Here is a 21404-nt window from a genome sequence, read left to right as displayed (position 1 = left end):
CCTCAACTTACCTTCTGAGGTGGAGGCAGGGTGACCCGGATGTCCCTCGTCCTCATTCCAGCCATTACTTATGAGGTGAACCCCACCCAGGGCACAAGTCCTAAAAAAAAGAAGTGGGGGGACGCTGACGTCACAACAAGAAGTGACGTCACGAAAGGTGGCTTGCACCATCAGACTCATTGCCTCCCCTCGCTCACCCCTTAGATGCGATTTTATCAGAGTAGCCAATGCATGAGCAGTGTTCTGAATTTGCTCCGATCTCCCCCCAGAGAGGCCAAAGAGTGAATGTGTGGCTCCATTTGCGTCAGTAATCGAGCTCCTGGTAAAATAATTGGGGGGATGCCGTCCACCTGCGTGGTACCCAGACTCGAGCCCTGACCCCACCCTTGAGAGAGCAAACACAGGGGGGATGAGCTGCAAGCCCCGCCCACCTCATCCTGGTGCAATGACAGGCCACACCTTCCCAGCCCCCTCCTGTGAGTGTCCTGTCTGGAGTGAGATGGGGACTCCAGCCGTTTTGAGGCCTTTCCTGGCCTGGTTCTCCATCATGGAGGTCTCAACTCCTCCCCTGGGGGTTGGGGGAAACAGAAGTCCAAAGTGTAAAGTGTCAAGGTGAGGCCTACCACGTGGGCAATATACATTAATGAACAGCACAGACTCAGATTGCCAGTTAGCCGGAAAGACCTCGAGCGGTCTTCCGCATGTTTATTTATACCTCGGGGCGAGCCCGCCCCGGGGTTGTGCGTGCGTGCGTGGGGGAAAGAGATACATTGTGTGAGAGAGCCCGGGTGGCTCTCTACATCCCTCCTTTATTTTAGTCATTGCCAGCCGGCACGTTCTCAGACTCGTGTTCATGGGGATGACCAGGCGAAGTCCATCAGCCGCTGGCTCGGCCTCGGATTGGGCCTCAGACTGTAGCGGCGACTCCTGGTCCACGGCTGTTCGACAACCCCGGCCGGGGTTATCCCGGGACCTTCACTCGCCTCTTCAGCCCTTGGCTGACTCCACTCAGTGTCTGGGCCTGGTGGCATCGGCCGTGGCGGAGTGTCCTCTCGTGGTGGGGTAGGTGCCGGGCTAGGAAGACTGTCAAAGTCCATTTCTTCCTCCAGGCCTCCGGGTTCCACTCTCCTTGCTCTCTGCTGTCCAGCGGCTGTGTCGGCCACCTTCTTGAAACACGATACATTTCTCGTCACCGTTTGGCCGTCTCTCTTTGCAGTGATCATGGTTCCTTGCATTCGTTCCACTATCCATACTTCGGGTTCAAAGGGAGTCCGAAACTTCCACCCTGGGTGGCGATCTTTGACAACGACTGCGTCCCCTTCTCGGATGGCAGGCTCTTTGGCATGACGTTGCACACTTGCTTTGATGTTAGTAGCTTGTCTTCGGGCCTGTGTGGCCTCGGCGTCCCTCTCATCCGGCACCCACGTGCTCGCAGTGGGGATGCCATCTCTTGGAGCTCGTTTGAACAGTACATGTGAGGGAGCACATTTAGTCGTTGAGTGAGGCGTCTGACGGTAGGCTCCGAGGAATTGGTCCAGGGCGGTTTCTTTGTCCTCACCATTGTCTACGGCTATCCTGAGGGCTCTGTTAAGTGTTCGCATCAGCCTCTCCACTTCCCCGTTGGTTTGGGGCCACAGCAGGGTGATTTTCCTGTGCCTGATCCGGAGAGCCTCCAGGTATGCCTGGAACTCCCTTCCTTGAAAGGGAGGTCCGTTATCGGACTTAATTTCCTCAGGGAGCCCCATCGTGGCGAACACACGGTTTAGGACCTTCTTAACCTGCGGGAATGCAGTGGATGTGATGACCTCCACGATTGGGAACTTTGAGAAGGAGTCAACTAGCACCAGCATGTGCCGCCCGTCCGTGAAGCTGCCAAAGTCTATGCTGAGTTGAGCCCAAGGTGTCTGGGGTGCTTCTTCAGTGAGCACAGGTGCTGGGGCAGGCTCACCGCCAGTGATCGTGCATGCATGGCAGGACCGTATCATCGCTTCCACCAGGCTGTCCATCGCTGGAAACCACACCTTACTCCTGAGGCGGGCCTTTGTCTTAGCCATGCCTTGGTGTCCTACGTGTGCTAGGCTCAGGGCTCGTTGTTGAAGACTTTCGGGCATAACAATGAGATGTCCGCGTAACACCACTCCATCGTCCCCGACACTCAGTTCACTGCGTACTTGCCACAGCTGTTGCCTGGCGTGACTCACTTCCGGTCGGAGGCAGGAGGCGCCGTCGAGAAAATGGGCCCAGCGATTTCCCTCGAGGGCCTGTCGGACTTTTACCAAAGTCTCATCCGCTGCAGTGGCGTCGCCGATTTCCTTGAGCGACATGTTCTCAGGGCACGCTGCCTGTGTGACCATGTGGACGATTTCCTCCACTTCTTCTCCGTCCTCGGCGAGGGGCTGCGGCGGGACGACATCGGGATGTCGCGACAGGTAGTCGGCGGGGTTGTGTGCTCCTGGCCTGAACACCACTTTGAACCTGTAGCCCTGCAGCTGGACAGCCCACCGTTCGATGCGCGGGGGAGCCAGTCGTGACGTCCCCGCGAAGAGGGGCAGAAGAGGCTTGTGGTCTGTGACCACCGTGAATTCCTGACCGCAGAGGTAGAGATGAAAATGCTGGCACGCCCATTTGATGGCAAGGGCTTCTCTTTCAATTTGGGCGTACCTGGTCTCAGTGTCCGACAGGGCCTTGCTGGCATAGGCAACCGGTTTCCACTCTTCAGGCCCGTACTCTTGCAACAGAACGGCTCCTAACCCTACTGGACTGGCGTCGACGATCAATTCGGTCCGCCGGCGTGGCTGGAAGTAGGCCATGGTGGTATTGTCCAAGAGACTGGCCTTGATGGTCTGGAACGCTTTGTTAGCGGCTGCAGTCCAGTCCCATTTCTGATCAGCACGGGTGAGGGCTCGGAGGGGTTCCGCAATGGCAGCTAGGTTCGGGATGAACCGGCCGCAGTATGTGGCCATGCCCAAGAAGCTGCGGACTTCAGTTTGACTCCGAGGGGTGCTGGCTGCTTTGATGGCTTCCGCCTTCTTGGGATCAACTTTCAGGCCTTCCCTCGTATCCAAAGAAATCCACTGACTCTTGATAGAACGCGCACTTTGCTCGGTGTAAGGTCAGGCCGCTGTCGGCGAGTCTTTGCAGAGTGGCCCTCAAGTTGGCATGGTGTTCTTCGAGGGTTGTGGAGTACACAAGGATGTCATCACTCAGGTTGATCACCCCTCGTAGGCCAGATAGCACCTCGTGAATGGCATTCTGAAAGACTTCGGCTGCCGATGAGACACCAAAGCTGAGCCGGGTGTAGCGACGCAGCCCCACGTGCGTCGAAAAAGTTGTGATGTATCTGCTAGCTGGCTCTAACTCGAGCTGGTGATATCCTGAGTTGAGGTCCAGCTTTGAGAACCACTTCGCCCCGTTGAGGTCTGCTATGATGTCATCCATCGTAGGGGTGATGTGCCGTTCGCGCTTGACAGCGGTGTTGGGGAGCCTCATGTCCACGCACAGACGAATGGCTCCAGGCTGCTTCGGCTTGGGGGCGACCACCAGCGGTGAGACCCAGGGTGTCGGGCCCGACACTTTCTCGATTACCCCCAGTTCTTCAAGTTTGCGAAGCTCCTCCTCCACTTGAGGCCTGAGGTTGAAAGGCACTCGCCGGTGCCTGAGAGCAACAGGTTTGACGGTTGCGTCGATGTGCAGCTTGAACTTCTTTCCCTTGAGCTTGCCGAGGCCTTTGAACAGTTCAGGGAAGTCTTTTAGCATGAAGTCTGCGTGTGCTTGGTGCACTTGGTTGGCGAAGAATACCAGTCCCAGGTCCTCTGCTGTGTGGCAGCTCAGGAGGGTGCCCTTCTTGCCCTCGGTGATATGAAACTTGGTCACTGTGGAGTACTCTCCGTTGACTACAGTGGTTTGGATCACCCCACGAAGAGGCATAGGTTCCGTCCCTCCATAGGTGTAGATTCTTGCCGCGGACGGTGCCAACGTCGGCTTCGGGGACATACGCTCGTACTGGTCCGAGTCCATGACATTCACGGACACCCCTGTATCGATCAGCGCGCTGACACTCGTCCCATCGACAGAGACGGAACACATGGGAGGCGGTCTTCTTTTCGTGGATGCTCGGCTCACATAGGAGATGACATACACTTCGTCGTCTTCATCGTCTTCGTATCTGGGCCGGCGGTCTTGTGCCTCGGTGTCGGGAGGGGGCCTCTCCTGGTCGAGAGACAGCTGTCGGACGCGCTGTGTCACAGTCCTGGCGCGCGGGCCTGCTGATCGGAATTTCCCTCCCCGGCAGACGGCGGCAAAATGATTCAGACGTCCGCACTTGAGGCACGTCTTGCCTTTGGCGCCACACGTGGCGGTGGCAGGGTGATCTTCACCGCAATATCCGCACTGACTGCCTCGTGGCGGGCCACTTCGCGGCCTCGCGGGCGGGAATCGTCTGTGGATCACATCCACCCGTTCTTCTTTGATGGTCGGGGCTCTCGCCGCAGGCGGGGCGATCACCGGGGTGCGCAGCGCTACCTCCATCTCCTCTGCCCGGGCATCGGACAGTTCATGTGATCTGGCCAGGATGAGGATCTCGTCGAGAGTAATTCCCGGTTGCCTGAGGATCAGCTTCCTCAGTAGCTTTGACTTGCATCCAACTATGATCTGATCCCTGATTTCGTCACGGGGATTAGTGAACGGACACGTGCTTGCAAGCCGTCGGAGTCGAGTGTAATACATGTCGACTGACTCGGAGTCCATCTGCCAGGCGCGTTTGAACTTGAACTTTTCGAAGTCATTGTTAAGCTGAGGATCAAAATGTGCGTTGAGGGCCGCGACAGCGGCATCATAGTTATCCTCAGGCCCGGTGTTAGGGAGCGATTCGAACAGATCATAAATCTCCTGACCTCCATATAGAATGAGGAGCGACCTCTTCACCGTCCCATCTGTTTCTCTAGTGCCCTTGAAATATAGATTGAGGCGTCCGACCCATGCTTTCCAGCGGATGGCTGCCGTCGCTGGGTCCGCAGATTCGCAAAACGGCGGTATGGGCGCCGCGCCGGCGTGCTGATGCGCGTGAGGCGCAGGTGTGGGGGCCAGCGCCCCTGCTTGGGCTAGAACCGGTGGTTGAGCCGCGGGCACGACTGGTGGCGGCTGGATCGCCTGCTGGGCGGGCTGGCCAGCCCCGTCTTGGGCCGCCCCTGTCGCGTACTGGCTCATGGCGTGGCTTCACTCAGGCCGTTCTGGTGCTTTCCGGGGTCGTGGTGGCGTGTGGCGCAGGGCTGAGGCGCAGGCCGCGCCACGTGTCGAGGCGCCGCGAGGCGTGACGCAAAAGGAGGCAGCAGTGAGGAGCGCCGTGTGCTTGGAACGTTCAGTGGCGGCAGGTTTCAGCCAAGGTCCTTGTATTTGCCAATGCTTGATGTGCTGCCTCAGGCCACAGTCCTTGCAGTCGCCACCGCTTGTTTGCCAGCAGACGTGCAGCTCACACCCACCCCTCCGCACTATCGTCGAGTGCACAACAGTCAATCAGGCAGGCGGAGGGCTCTGTACCCCCGCGGAGGTGTCCGGTGTGCCGCGAGGGCGGGCGTGGAGCGGGAGGGGCCCGGCGCTGTGTTCAGCGCGTGCTTCAGCCAGGGCGCTGCATGCGCGCCTCCTCCGGGAGTGAGGGCGGGTCCGCCGTAGGCCGCAGTCACGTGGTGCGTCTTCGAGCCTCTGTAGAGAGCCTGCGGCCAGCAGGCGCACCTCCTCCGCGCTGGCAGGCAGGAGAAGGCAGCGTAGGGGCCGCGCAGGCGGGGCAGATGGTCACTCACCCGCAGGATCCTCCAGGCTGCACGTCGACCCCCGAGTCCCGAGTCCCGCCAGCTGAAGGCGCACCCTCACGGGAGACGCGTGGGCGGGTCTCGGACGTAGGGGAGATCAGCACATCACGGCGGGTAGGCACCGCGGCAGGAAGCAGGCGGCGGAGCCAACCAGGGTACCAGGCACACGTGGGGAAATAAACCGGCCTCGTCGCCAGTGTAAAGTGTCAAGGTGAGGCCTACCACGTGGGCAATATACATTAATGAACAGCACAGACTCAGATTGCCAGTTAGCCGGAAAGACCTCGAGCGGTCTTCCGCATGTTTATTTATACCTCGGGGCGAGCCCGCCCCGGGGTTGTGCGTGCGTGCGTGGGGGAAAGAGATACATTGTGTGAGAGAGCCCGGGTGGCTCTCTACACAAAGAGGGGGCAGCCGGCAAAGTTTGGGCTGGATTCCTAGACTCGGAACCTTGTGGTGTACGAAAAGTGTTATTGCTGCTGCGAATGCTTTCTGTGTCCACAGGAACACAGCGCCTCCTTGGTCACTTCCTGCTTTCATGGAGGAAGTGACTGTGCTCGCATGCAGGGTAGCGGAAGTGACGCATGTGCCAGGTCTCATTTTCACCCTGGATTCGAGGCAGAAGCTTCGGGGTCCCTGGGGATATTCATGCTTGAGTCCCATGATGAGATGAGTACTTCCGGCGGAAGAGGCGGTGCTTTGACACTGCTGGGAGCTTGCTCTTTTGGTCTGGCACATTGCTGAGTCATGATTCTGCGACAAATAATTCTGTTGTCATTTTACAGTATTTATTTTGATGACAAAATGGAGAAACATTGATCCAAGAAGAAGCGTGTGTCCCCGCCCTTGCAAGCTCCTCCAGGGAGGTCGGGGCAGGGAAGAGGTAGGGGTGAAGAGAGAATCAGTAGGAATATTTGCTAGACTCTGGCATCTCTTAAGAAGAGCAGAGACTTGCAGCAGGAAGTCCTCAATCATGAGGATTTATTCTAAGATGTATCAGGGTCTGGTGACAGCAAGGAAGCAGAACCCCAGGGGCAGGAAAGGGCAGTGCTTAATTTGTAAACAAATTAATGCCAGGGCCCTCGTCAGGAGCCCACTGCAGTTTGCATCACCCATTGCCCCTGCCAGCGTTGCCAGTGACAGCACCAACACAAATACTAACCATCACAGACCTACCGTTGTGACACTCCAGACCAGGGGCCTGTAACGAGAGCTACTTCTGACCAGTGAAAATCGCTGTGACATACTGAAGGCCAAGTAACTTATGCATTGTTACCAGACATCCCCTCACTCAGCTTAATTGACTTTAAACCTAATGTTCATGGAGCCTGATACTATCGTTTGAACAAAGTTTTGTGACCAAGGTTACTATGATAGGGCTGCCAAGTGTGACAGTGAGTGCCTGGTCTGTGGAGATGTATGAACATGTGTGTGAATGAATGGAATATATATGTATTGGTGACTGAGAGCCTGTGTTAAATGTACTTGCGGCACAGGACTTACTCTTTGCCATATGTGGCACTGTTACATGTACAACACAAACATACAACCATTTGTCTTTAAATGGGAGAAATTTAATGTGCACAAAATGTTCTGTAAAAATGTTCATAATAAGGAACACTTTTCTGCACTTGATGGAACATTTTCTGCACTTTAAATTTCTCCCATAAAAAAAAATGGCTGTATTTTTCAGTTCTAAACATGGCAGTGTGTCTACCAGCTACTGGAATCAAGATGCCCACTATTTGTATATGTGACACTTTGAAAAGGAAGAAATTGAAGAGTTAATGTAATCATTACCTTAAATCTCTTAAAAAACATTCATAAATGACATTTTGTACTCATGCTCCAATACTGAGTTGAGAACAACTTTTATTTCAGAGTTAAATACCTTCACTACTTCAGTTTTGAACCTGTGACCCACATGGGTCGCACGTCTGAGTGGAGCACGGTTCATTGTCAAGCTATGCTATTGGCAGCCTATAAAATAGACATAGCCTTTCCTTAACTTTAAAAGGAAAACACCACACTTATTGTCGTTCTTAGTTAAAAATTAACCCAAGGCTCATAGCTACTCGGAAGGTTTCTGTGAGTTACTAGTAGCTCACGATGCACTGGTTGGAGACACCTGCTCCAGACTATTCCATGCCCCCAAAGCTGGAGGAATGGCTTGGGGGAGGTATAGGTCACTTTTAATGCATATTGAATGAAAAATAGCTATTAATGTGTTCATCAAGGAAGTTCACAGATAGCACCACCATGTGGCAGGCTGTCATAAGTGCAGATGTTGGCAATTAAGTGCCTGATTACGATCTTGGTTGATGGGTTACTCCGTCACAAACGTGATTTATCCCATCCGCCAAATTACAATTCCCTAATATCTTATGGAACTTGTAATACTGTGGACAGGATATCAGGCACTAAGTCCCGGTGCTGAGCACCGTAAACCACCGGCACAAATTAAGCACTGGGAAAGGAAAGCATATTTCCAAGAAAATGCTGACTAACGTTCTGTCCCATGTAGGAGACAATATGGATCTTTCTGTAACTGAGAACCCAGGAACCTTACAAGAAAGTGGATTGAACAGGCCCGGACTGGCCATAGCGGAAACCGGGCAATCCCTCTGTGCGCTGCACAGGTGGGGGCCGGTTTTGGGCACCTGGGGGCTGTTTTTGTTACAGGGCCGTTTTTGCAGCATAGCAACAAAATCGGCCAAAAACCGGCCCCGGCAAAGAGCTCGGTGAGACCTCTAACACCGTCGCTATCCGCCCCCCCCCTCCCAGTGGGGAGGGGGGCCGGCCGAGCACTTTGCCAGGGCCAGTTCTGGTTCCCAGTTTGACCCTGGGATTGAACCCTGTGCACTTGGCGCTTCGTGTAGGTGTTTACGGGGCATGCACTGCACAATCATTGAATACAAACTTCATGGTGCCATTTGAAGCAGTCCAGGATGGGGGTAAGTGCCCAAGTAGAATTTGTGCCAGGCACTTTATTTGTTGCAGTGCAAGTTCCCTCTTTAACAAGTAAGCATCAACACTGGCTCGTAGTACCCATTGCATATGAGACTTAAAAAACTCAGCTCTTCGATCCTGAGTTGCTCAGACAAACTGTATCACATTTCAAGGTAAGGAAACCTAATTCTTTCAGGTAGCAGCAGAAGAAAACCACGTGTTTAGTCTCCAACCTTTTCATTCACAAGACGATCTCTCAGACCCTGAACCCTTCCCATCCCTCACAGATGCCTCAAATGGCCTGCCAGGTGATAAGCTCTTGCAGAAGGGTCTTCCACATCACGAGGCTCCTCAAAACTCTAAAAGAATTCACCCTTCAGGTCAAATTGCAAATATTTCTATTCTCAAGTTGTGCTCATTGCTGTCGCGTCTGCTGTTTCGTGTCCTTCTTTCCTATACTCCACTTTCTGCGGTGTGGATACCGATTTGATTTTTAATTTCTGCCCTGAAAACTCAGGGGCAGATTTACAAGGAACTGCGCCAGTTCTAAGTGGCTTTTTGCATGGGAACGCCTACTCTGCATATATTATACCTGGCGCAGGTATAATGTGACGCAGGGCTTTACAACGTGATGCATCTCCCTAGACGCAATGGCAACGCAAAAGTGACACTAGGGGCAAGTAAATCTGCCCCTCAGTGCTTCATGGGAAGGCATTCAGAGAGCTTCAAGAATCTGAAAAGGAAACTGATGTTTAGTTTACAGATTATTTAAGATTTTTTTTTCTCTCTCTCTCTAGCCCTATCTCATTCTATTTCTCTGCCTTAAGACCTGCCAGTTGTTCTTTAATCTATTCAGTGTCACTCTTTAGACCATCTAATGATGCTTGATTTAAAATTAATTTGTTAAAATGTAGCATTTCTGGAAGCTACCATGTCAGCCTGGAGAGTGGGGGAACTTAAGGACCTTCACGTGATCCTCACTAGAGGACTCTTAGAGGATGGCTGATTTGGAGACCTGATCATTCCTTTTTCTAAAAGTTAATTCTTACTTTCATTCTTCTCAAAAGATAATTGTTCTTACTTTCTTTTGTTACATTCGCTAGAATTTTCTAGAATCGCAGGTTTATGATTTCTAACCCTTTGGCACTAAGAAGTCAATGGGCCAACCCGAATTAGAAAACCAGTTGTACTGCAACCCATACACAACCCACTGAGCAAAGTTTACATAAGATGTGTTTCAGGTAACGTTTAGTCCCAGGCGACATGACTGGAACAATAAATGGAACACCAAATGCTCTTTCGTAAATGAATAGCAGACTCAATTATCACTAGAAGTTAAATGTCCATTCTAAAATATGTATTTGAAAACTAGAAACCCAATCTAGTGCACACAGTGTGAGTTGTTATCACAGCACGGATAAAGATTGAGTCAGCAAGGAAGTTTATGAGTAACAAGAACAGTAAAAACAGACTCCACCATTATTCCTATGTGTCCTATAGCACTTACACCCTCGTTTGCTATTTCTCAACGCTAAACTAGTTCTAGCACATTAGTAGCACAATAATACATGAAAGCCTATTTTAAGCCTCACAGATGGTTCACACCCACATACCTGATTCCTTCTCCTTCCTCTGATGAGGAGCAGTTGTTTCATACCATTGTGTTAACCGCATCGCTGCAGCGGCTATTCCGCCGCAGCACTAAGGGGGCGGGGCGGCCGCGCGGCGGCCGCATGCTGGTGATGGAACCGCTCCGTCATCAGCCACGGTTGGGCTGTGCTCATGACGGAGCGGTTCCGTCATGGCCCCGCCCGCTCAATAGAACGCCCAGCGCAGGCGCGGAATCCGGGCCGCGCAGGCGCGGTGTCCGGGCCATGACGGAACCGCTCCGTCATCAGCACAGCGCCACCGCAGCTGATGATGGAGCGGTTCCGTCATCAGCATCGAAAGGGTTAAAAGAGCTTTGTCAATTCATCATTACTTTTCCAGTGCACTCAGAAAATGGGGTCATTTATTTGTGACCTTTTGTCGATCAGGTAAAGTTAAGAAGGCATGCAATATGATTAGCAGATGGATTTAATCGATTATTGCATGGACAGGTGCAGGACAGGGCACCTCTGCGCAGCAAATAAAATCAAGAAACATCAACAAGGTGTTTCTACCTCTTGGACTGAATTTCATGGAGTGTCATTACAGGAGATATATAAAGCAGGGACATAGGCTTCAGGACATACTTTTGTGTAGCGTTACCATTTACAGAGAATTTAGATTACTGACGAGACCTTTGGATTATGCCCGGGTGTAAAATCCTGGTCCGCTCACGGAGTTTGCAGGATTCTGTGACTCAGCATTCCGTGGAGAATCCGGCATCACTGAAAAACTCCGCACTCCGCAACGGAGCAGAATTTTTGGCGCACTCTTACATTTGCAGGAATCTAAACGAGACAGTGGTTAAGAAAGGGGGCAGTGTGGGAGACTTACTTGTCACAACAGGAGGTGTTCTTGGCCCCCAACGACCATTCAGCAGTCAAGGGGACTTCATCCCCCAATCAGAAGTGGACCCGGAGGGCCATATGCAGAATGGTTGGGAGAGGGGTCTCCAAACATGTTTCAGCAATCCAGCTGTAGGGAACTTACTTGTCACAACAGGAGGTGTTCTTGGCCCCCAACGACCATTCAGCAGCCAAGGGGACTTCTTCAGCCAACCAGTAGTGGACCAGGAGGGCCATATGCAGAATGCTTGGGAATCGGGGTCTCCAAACACGTCTCAGCAATCCAGCTGAAGGGAACTTACTTGTAGCAACAATAGGGGTTCATGGCCCACAACGACCCTCTGCAACCAAGGAGAATTCACCCCCCAACCCCTAGTGGCCCCAGAGGGCGCTGTGCAGAGTGGTTGGGAAAGGGGGCGGACTTCCAATCACGTCTCATCAGTCCAACTGTGGGGGACTTACTTGTCGCAAAAATAGGGGTTCTTTCCCCCGTAACGACCTTCAGCACTCAAGGCGACTTCATCCCCCAACCAGTAGTGGGCCTGGAGGCCCTTGTGCAGGCAGAGTGGTTGAGAACGGAGGCGGACCCTCCAACCATGTCTCTGCAATCCGGCTGCGGGGGACTTACTTGTTGTAACAATAAGGGTATTGGACCCCAACAACCCTCAGCAGCTAAAGGGACATCATTCAGGGTGGATGAGCAATACTCCACCGGCTCACAGAGATCTGTGGAATTTGGCTGAGTTTTCCAGCAACTCTGTGGAATTCCGTGGAGTAAAAGTCTGTGAGCTCCGTCCAGGCCTACTTTGGATCAGTTTTCTTGACTCTGCAAAATCTAGTTGCATTGTTTGATGTTGTGAAACCAATTTTGAATTTACTATCATGCATGCAAAATCACTTTTTTTAGATTATTCTATTTCATTTCTAGTTTGTTTATCGTCAAAGGCCTTAAGGCCTTGGTATAGCTCCTAGGTAAACACTGGAGCAAGTACACATGATGTTGAGGTAAGGGCCAGGTTATTTACCAGTAATCTTAGTCCTATGGGTGCTTGTCCCAGTCATTAGGACCAGCCCAACACCCCTCTCTTCCGGTCTGCTGCATTGTTGCTTGGAAAATCGCAGGCGGATGCTGGGAATGCCAGCCCTAAAAGGTGCCCAGCTGAGGGTGGGCGTCGCTTGCATTTTAGCACTCCTTTTGTTAACTATCTCAAGAGATGGATTTCTTCTGGGGCGAGTAGGATTATTAAAAGATTACCGTAAACTGCCCATTATTAGGCAAATTGTTGACAGACACTCCATGCTGGCAGAATTCCATGTTTCAGGTCTGGGACTCTCATTTCAGTTATTTGGGAGCATATTATCAGCGGCCAGCAATAATTATCGCTGGCCGTGCTTAGGGATAATTTTATTATCGCAGGCTATCTCTGGAATTTATCGATCTAGTAGCGCGTTATTAACAACGCGTTTCTCAAGAGCAATACAAATTCCAGAGATAGCGAGGTTATCGCCGTTTTGTAGGGAACATCGCTAGTTTTCCAGCGATGTTCCCTGCAAAACGGCGATAACCTTACTGATGCAACCCAGAGAGTCGTATCAGCATAATCGACCCCAATATTAGGGATAGGTAAGTCTGCATTTTAGCAGACGTTAGTTTTTGGAGAAAACAGCAGTTTTCTCCAAAAACTAACAAATGAACATTAGCGATATTTGCAAGGTAGTCCATCTGGGGTATGCCCAGTGACGCCCACTTTGCATCTCATTAGAGATGAAAAGGGAGGCGTTGGGTAAAAGGGTGCTAACATGCAATTATGCATGTTAGCACCCTCTTGTAAATAGGGTGATAGTTTTATCTCCGCTTTTTTGGCTTTTTAAGCCAAAAAAGAGGAGATAAAGCCCTTGTAAATATACCCCTTGTTTAGTTCCATTCTTGAGCACAAGATCCCTGTTTTATTCAAAGTATTGATTCTCTGGCGGTCAGTGCAAGGCAGGCACGTGGGGTATTTCATGTTCATTTGCAGTAGGTTCACAGCAAGTAATCTGCTCAGCGGCATCAACCAATCTCTGACCAACTGACCATTCACTGCTGGACACATCTTCATTGTTGGACCCGGCCTCGTGGCGTGGCCCGTCTCTGTCCCTCAGAACCCTGCGAGCGTAGGCCTGCACCCTAAGCCCCTGCGCAGCGTCCCCGCAAGAATAGCCTGCACCCCGCAGCCTGGTCGTCTCACCCCCGATGAGCCCGAACCCCCGTAAACCCACGACCAGGCCGCATGTCCCCGTCCCGCTCCCGGCTCCGAGCTCCTAAAATTGCATGCCCCACAAGGCCCGGACGCCATCTTCCCTTCCCGACATCCCTGTCTCCCTGGGCCTAGCGGGACCCCGGCCCCAGCGAAACCCAGACTCCAAAGGCGCGCCAGTCCCGGCTGGGGGGTAAAGGGCTCCCGAGTGAGATAAGCCAGGGAGTTTCGATGGCACCTCCGGCCTCCCCTGAGGGTCTGGTATCTGTCACCCCTTGGGCCCCCCCGGTGGGCCAGTTTCGATCACCCCTCCGGCCTCCCCGAGGTCTGGCTCCAGACCCGCTGGGCGTCTGGGAATTCCCGGACCCATCTTTTCAAAGGGGATCAAAGAGCCAGCCGCCGGACCTCGCCAACAACCAGCCCCCAGGGCTTGAGACCTCCGCCTGCGAGGGCCCGGAGATCAAAGAGCAGAAGAACTATAACTGGGCCCGCCCGACAACTAGCGGGCAGTTGTATCTTGGACCTGAAGCCCTGCTGATCTGATCGCGGCTGACCCTAAGACGAACTCATCTGGAACCTCGGAGCCCTGCTGACGCTGTCGCGGCTCAAGCTGACCTTGTAACCATCGGAGCCCTGCTGACGCTGTCGCGGCTCAAGCTGAACTGAACCATCGGAGCCCTGCTGACGCTGTCGCGGCTCAAGCTGAACTGAACCCTCCGAGCCCTGCTGACGCTGTCGCGGCTCCTCCCGAACCTCTCCAGACCGAGCCCTGCTGACCTCGTCGCGGCTCGAGGAATACTCTGGTCCGGCTGGACCATCGAGAGCACCATCACGACCGAGCCGACTCAACGGAGGTGAAGCAGCCAGTACGACCATCATCCCGTACCCCCCGGCTCGAGGATTGAGAGCTGTGCGTAGGGTACGCCCCGTACTGTCCCAGAGACTCAAAGACTGTCCCGCTTCCCCCCTTCCCGAATCCTCAGAGACTTTGGGGTCCCACGACCACGTTGTACATAAGAGTGCTTTCTTCATTTCCTTGCTATATAAAGAACTTGTTACTTTAACCCAACGGTGTAGTGTCTGTTCGTAGTGTGGTGTGAGCTCAGTGTGTACGATCCTAGACCCAAAGTCCTCCCCGGTGAGGACCTCACAATCAAGACTCGGCAAGTTCTGTGGGAGAGGTGGGTCCGGGTGTGGTCGGGTGAGCACAACCTGACCCTCGGGGATCGCCCCTTCTTACATTCATCCTTCCAATGTTACCCCATGACTGGTAAGTAGAGCGGGCCTGCAGGGAAACACACAAAGGCACAACACACCTTTCACCACACACTAACAACATCACAAGGCAGCCCACACTGAAACCCACAATACCACAATACCACACAAACTTGGCTGGCCAGTGGCATAACAAAACCTGAGGGGGCCCCCCTGCAAAGTTTATGGATGGGGACCCCCACAAGCCAGACCCATTCAAGAGCTTTCAAGCCAGGGACCCATGCACAATGCCGAAGGGGGCCACCTGTAACTCAGGGCCACAGGAGGACAGGTGGTGACCATGGTTTGGTGCGTACAACTCTAGTATCTCAGGGGAGCGCCCCTCTCTAGCAGCTCAGGGGAGCGCCCCGCTCTAGCAGCTCAGGGGAGCGCCCCGCTCTAGCAGCTCAGGGGAGCGGCCCGCTCTCGCAGCTCAGGGGAACGGCCCGCTGTAGCAGCTCAGGGGAGCGGCCCGCTCTAGCAGCTCAGGGGAGAGGCCCGCTCTAGCAGCTCTGAGGAGCGCCCGCTCTAGCAGCTATGGGGAGCGGCCCGCTCTAGCAGCTCAGGGGAGCGCCCCGCTCTAGCAGCTCAGGAGAGCGCCCCGCTCTAGCAGCTCAGGGGAGAGGCCTGCTCTAGCAGCTCAGGGGAGCGGCCCGCTCTAGCAGCTCAGGGGAACAGCCCGCTCTAGCAGCTCATGGGAGCGCCCCGCTCTAGCAGCTCAGGGGAGCGCCCCGCTCTAGCAGCTCAGGGGAGCGGCCCGCTCTAGCAGCTCAGGGGAGCGGCCCGCTCTAGCAGCTCAGGGGAGCGGCCCGCTCTAGCAGCTCAGGGGAGCGGCCCACTCTAGCAGCTTGGGAGAGCGCCCCGCTCTAACAGCTCGGGGAGCACCCTGCTCTAGCAGCTTCGGGGAGCACCCAGCTCTAGCAGCCTTTGGGGGCGCCCCGCTCCAGCAGCCTTGAGGATCGCCCCACTCTAGCAGCTCAGGGGAGGGCCCCACTGTAGCAGCTCAGGGGATCGCCCCGCTCTAGCAGCTCGGGGGAGCGCCCCGCTCTAGCAGCTCTAGGGAGCACCCTGATCTAGCAGCTTCGGGGAGCACCACGCACTAGCAGCCTTTGGGGGGCCCCGCTCCAGCAGCCTTGAGGAGCGCCCCACTCTAGCAGCAATGGGGAGGGCCCCACTCTAGCAGCTCAGGGGAGCGCCCCGCTCTAGCAGCTCAGGGGAGCGGCCCGCTCTAGCAGCTCAGGGGAGCGGTCCGCTCTAGCAGCTCAGGGGAGAGGCCTGCACTAGCAGCTATGGGGAGCGGCCCGCTCTAGCAGCTCAGGGGAGCGGCCCGCTCTAGCAGCTATGGGGAGAGTCCTGCACTAGCAGCTATGGGGAGCGGCCCGCTCTAGCAGCTCAGGGGAGCGCCCCGCTCTAGCAGCTCAGGAGAGCGCCCCGCTCTAGCAGCTCAGGGGAACAGCCCGCTCTAGCAGCTCAGGGGAGCGCCCCGCTCTAGCAGCTCAGGGGAACAGCCCGCTCTAGCAGCTCAGGGGAGCGCCCCGCTCTAGCAGCTATGGGGAGAGGCCTGCTCTAGCAGCTCAGGGGAGCCGCCCGTTCTAGCAGCTCAGGGGAACGGCCCGCTCTAGCAGTTAATGGGAGCGCCCCGCTCTAGCAGCTCAGGGGAGCGCCCCGCTCTAGCAGCTCAGGGGAGCGGCCTGCTCTAGCAGCTCAGGGGAGCGGCCCGCTCTAGCAGCTCAGGGGAGCGGCCCGCTCTAGCAGCTCAGGGGAGCGGCCCGCTCTAGCAGCTTCAGGGAGCACCCAGCTCTAGCAGCCTTTGGGGGCGCCCCGCTCCAGCAGCCTTGAGGAGCGCCCCACTCTAGCAGCTCAGGGGAGGGCCCCACTGTAGCAGCTCAGGGGATCGCCCCGCTCTAGCAGCTCGGGGGAGCGCCCCGCTCTAGCAGCTCTGGGGAGCACCCCACTCTAGTAGCTCAGGGGAGCGGCCTGCTCTAGCAGCTCCGGGGAGCGGCCCGCTCTAGCAGCCTTTGGGGGGCCCCGCTCCAGCAGCCTTGAGGAGCACCCCACTCTAGCAGCTCAGGGGAGCGCCCCGCTCTAGCAGCTATGGGGAGAGGCCTGGTCTAGCAGCTCAGGGGAGCGGCCCGTTCTAGCAGCTCAGGGGAACGGCCCGCTCTAGCAGTTAATGGGAGCGCCCCGCTCTAGCAGCTCAGGGGAGCGGCCTGCTCTAGCAGCTCAGGGGAGCGGCCCGCTCTAGCAGCTCAGGGGAGCGGCCCGCTCTAGCAGCTCAGGGGAGCGGCCCGCTCTAGCAGCTCAGGGGAGCACCCTGCTCTAGCAGCTCAGGAGAGCGCCCCGCTCTAGCAGCTCAGGGGAGAGGCCTGCTCTAGCAGCTCAGGGGAGCGGCCTGCTCTAGCAGCTCAGGGGAGCGGCCCGCTCTAGCAGCTCAGGGGAGAGGCCTGCTCTAGCAGCTCAGGGGAGCGGCCCGTTCTAGCAGCTCAGGGGAACGGCCCGCTCTAGCAGTTAATGGGAGCGCCCCGCTCTAGCAGCTCAGGGGAGCGCCCCGCTCTAGCAGCTCAGGGGAGCGGCCTGCTCTAGCAGCTCAGGGGAGCGCCCCGCTCTAGCAGCTCAGGGGAGAGGCCTGCTCTAGCAGCTCAGGGGAGCGGCCCGTTCTAGCAGCTCAGGGGAACGGCCCGCTCTAGCAGTTAATGGGAGCGCCCCGCTCTAGCAGCTCAGGGGAGCGCCCCGCTCTAGCAGCTCAGGGGAGCTGCCTGCTCTAGCAGCTCAGGGGAGCGGCCCGCTCTAGCAGCTCAGGGGAGCGGCCCGCTCTAGCAGCTCAGGGGAGCGGCCCGCTCTAGCAGCTCAGGGGAGCACCCTGCTCTAGCAGCTTCAGGGAGCACCCAGCTCTAGCAGCCTTTGGGGGCGCCCCGCTCCAGCAGCCTTGAGGAGTGCCCCACTCTAGCAGCTCAGGGGAGGGCCCCACTGTAGCAGCTCAGGGGAGCGCCCCGCTCTAGCAGCTCGGGGGAGCGCCCCGCTCTAGCAGCTCTGGGGAGCACCCCACTCTAGCAGCCTTGGGGAGCACCCCGCTCTAGCAGCTCAGGGGAGCGGCCTGCTCTAGCAGCTCCGGGGAGCGGCCCGCTCTAGCAGCCTTTGGGGGGCCCCGCTCCAGCAGCCTTGAGGAGCGCCCCACTCTAGCAGCAATGGAGAGGGCCCCACTGTAGCAGCTCAGGGGAGCGCCCCGCTCTAGCAGCTCTGGGGAGCGCCCCGCTCTAGCAGCTGAGGGGAGGACCCCACTATAGCAGTTCAGGGAAGGGTCCCAAACTATCAACACAGGAGACGGTCTAGCAGAGCCGCTCTCTAGCAGCTCGGGTTAGGGCCCCCTATAGCAGTTTGGAGAAGGCCCCACTGTTGTAGCTCGGGGGAAGGACCCATCGTAGCAGCTCATGAGATGATTCTATATTAGCAGCATGGGGAGGGCCCCACTCCAGCAGATCAGGGTAGGGCCCACCTCTAGCAACCACCACTGAACTCAAGCGCCACACACCACTGCAGGTCGGTTGTTCACAAAAGGCCCTCCTATATGTGTGAAACCGTCAGCAAGCCTTTTCTTTGCTAATCGGCCCCTGGGGGGGGGTGATATCTGGGGGTGATATCTGGTGCCAGTCTGTCTTTCAGCTTTTGTGACTCATAGGTTCATTATTAATGGAAAGAGTGAAACTACAAGCCCCAAAATGCAAAGTGTTCGCGGCTGAAAAGCCTGGAGTACATGAAAGAGTCACATACATACATGGATGACGTTGGGAGCGCTATTCCACTAATCCGACTCTAGGGTGACCAACCATCTGTAAATTCCACAGACCATATGTAATTTGGACCTCACATCCGTTGCCCGTGAGGACCCTTTTTACGGACGCCTTTTGTCCGTAATACTGGGCCCAGCAGGGAGCAGAGCTGTTCCCTGTCAGAGGCCTCAGCTCCCTGATGGGTCGCCCACAGTCCTCCTAGGAGCACAGGAGTAGCCCCACCCCGCCCATTGTCATTCTGTGTGGGGCTGATGATTGCCACATACAGAATGACAATGGGACAGCCTGGGCTGGCACAGCATGTGGTGGCCTCCTCCAGCCTCCTTCTAGGGCAGGGCATCCTGTCACATGGAAGGGCAAAAACGCCTATGCGGCTGCTAGGTGAGGATCTAGTTAACCAAAGGAAGGTGTTGAATGAAGTTCAAAGGAACTTTCAAAGGTTCTTTCAGAGTCTCATCATTTTAGAACTGACGCACTTTCAATATTATATTCCAGGAAGCCATAGCTGCTGTTTCTTTATTTTATGCAACTAACAACCCTTGACAAAGCCAATAGTTCTGCTTGTTGTAGGTGTAACGTTACTTGTTGTATTATATATTTGGATGCAATGACGAAGCAACAAAAATAGCCGTCGAGCAGCACATTATACTAAACACAGATTTTTAGCTTAGGTGTTTTAAGACACACACTTAATTACATCGAACACCCCTTTTGGAGAGACCCACCCCCTAGTTTTTTCATCCCACTTAAAGCTCTGGAAACAACACCATGTCACAGTCGCCTCATCCAGGCACTGTGCCTCATGCATGACTCATGTCTTCCACTTTTTCAGATTGCCTATGTGCAGGGGCATAGTGAACCCTCCCCCACCCTGTTAAAACCTGTGTCGGGTCGGGGACAATCGATATTTGCCCGGCGGTATTGCCTCTGTGACCCTCTAGTTATTTAATCAATGAAGAGGCAGGCGCTGGAGACTGGAAAGCAGGAAACAAGGTTTTTATTCTCTCCGGAGGAGAACACAACAAAACCGGCAGAAGGTATCGTTCTGAGGTGCTCTGGATACATTTCTGAGGCCTGGCCTCTTATACACTGTTTTATGACTTTATTGTAGATTACACATTCATGTTAAAGCTTTGATGTATGGAAAAGACATTCCCGGAACTCCCCTTTGGGCCCGTTCCCACACACATTTACAGTTGAAGTCCCCACCCTAGTCACAACAGGTGATGAGTATCACGCAGCTGGATATTCCGCCGATTCACGGAATGTGGGGGGTTTGATCGGATCTCATGGAGTGGGGGCTTTGATCAACCTGGGGATCCTTTTGATGGGGGAAACTTTCTATTGTACGGGGAGGGGCAAGGAATGGTATCGGCAGAGCTGGGTGTCGGCCTGGGAACGGGGAAGACAAAACGGGCACACGGGGAAGAAGGGGGTTTGCATCTAAGGGCCGGAGATCATGAAAGGGAAGCAGGGGGGTGTCGCGCTGGGAACAGGATGAGGGCCTGGGGCAGAGCAGCGCCGAAGAGGGGTTTATGACTCAAGGCAGGTGCAAGCAGGGGGTGGTCAGCGTGCAGGCTTAGTGAAGGCGAAGGGCTATGTCAGGGGCCAGCGGCATGCAAAAGGGTTCGTTCTGATCGGTGCATCTTAAAAATGGCGGGCGCGCACGACAAAAGTGTGGCATCAGGGGAAGAGGCAAGATGGCGCAGATAATGTTCACCAAAACGTACTAATTTTCAACAGTCCTCCCTTTAACATATTCAAGACATCTTGCTGGCTCATTTTCTACTCGGTTCTATTGTGGTGGGCATGAGAAAGAAAACGGTAGGAATCCTAGATGAAAAGAGTTGTAAACAATACATTTTAACATTTCTAGTTTTTTTTTTAAGAGGTGAGCCTATTTGATAAACTTTGATCAATTTGTTTAGCAGGAAAGTCATAGGAATGCAATACAAAAACGATTCTGTAGCGAGAGCAGCAAGTATATTTCATACTGGCAGGTTATTACATATATATCAGGTTCGGATTGGAGCATGATCAATACAATGGCGGCTGGGAGAGAAATGAGGTCTAGTAGAAACGGCGATTGGGGATGTCAAATGTTCGAAGTTTAACGAGTTCTCATCATTCTTTGTTGCCTTTCGTTGGCGCTGTTGAGCACCGGCGGTGGAGCTACAAGTCCAGCTCTGTTCTAAGTTCTGCGTTGCAGGGCACGACCCTTTCCTCGCGTTTCTGGTCGGAAAGGTCCTTTTCGCCCTGTGTCCTTTGAGGTGATTGTCAGAAAGTTCAGATGGAAGAAGAGCGTACAAAACAGTCCATAGGGTAGGTCAGAGGAAAAGGGGGATGGAGCAAGGCCAAATTAGGAACAAACTAGGGGAACGAGAGACTTCAAATAGGCGGGCGTGTGACCGAATTCAGAGAGCGGGGACTTGTCGACAAACACTGGACATCGAGCAGGGGCATCAGGTCGACCCTTTCTTCTCATGTTGTCGAAAACAGTGCCTCGTCCTGCAGCTCTTTTCTGTCGTGGTCTCGCCTTGGCTAATGTCGCAGGTGTTCCTTAGTCTGCAGTCAGGCCTCGTGCTCCCACATCCGGTCCTTCTCTCCTCCAACAGCAGTACCCTTAAACAAGTTTGAAAAGACAGTCTTTAGAGAATTTGCAGATGAAGATAATCAAAAAGTCTATTTCTCTCCCAGCTCCAGGCAAAGAATGAAAATGCCCGTTATATTAGTGTTCACAACTGGCATATGAATGACCGGTGACGGGCCTGTTGGATTTACTATGACTTTCCTTTACAATTATTTATTACAGTCACGACAGTTCATCCTATGGTGACCCACCTTCGTGAGACGATCCTGGCAAAGATATGCCGTTCTCTA

Source organism: Lissotriton helveticus, chromosome 3_2 (genome assembly GCF_964261635.1).
Source record: "Lissotriton helveticus chromosome 3_2, aLisHel1.1, whole genome shotgun sequence".
Classification (NCBI taxonomy): Eukaryota; Metazoa; Chordata; class Amphibia; order Caudata; family Salamandridae; genus Lissotriton; species Lissotriton helveticus.
This window is presented reverse-complemented; position numbering follows the sequence as displayed.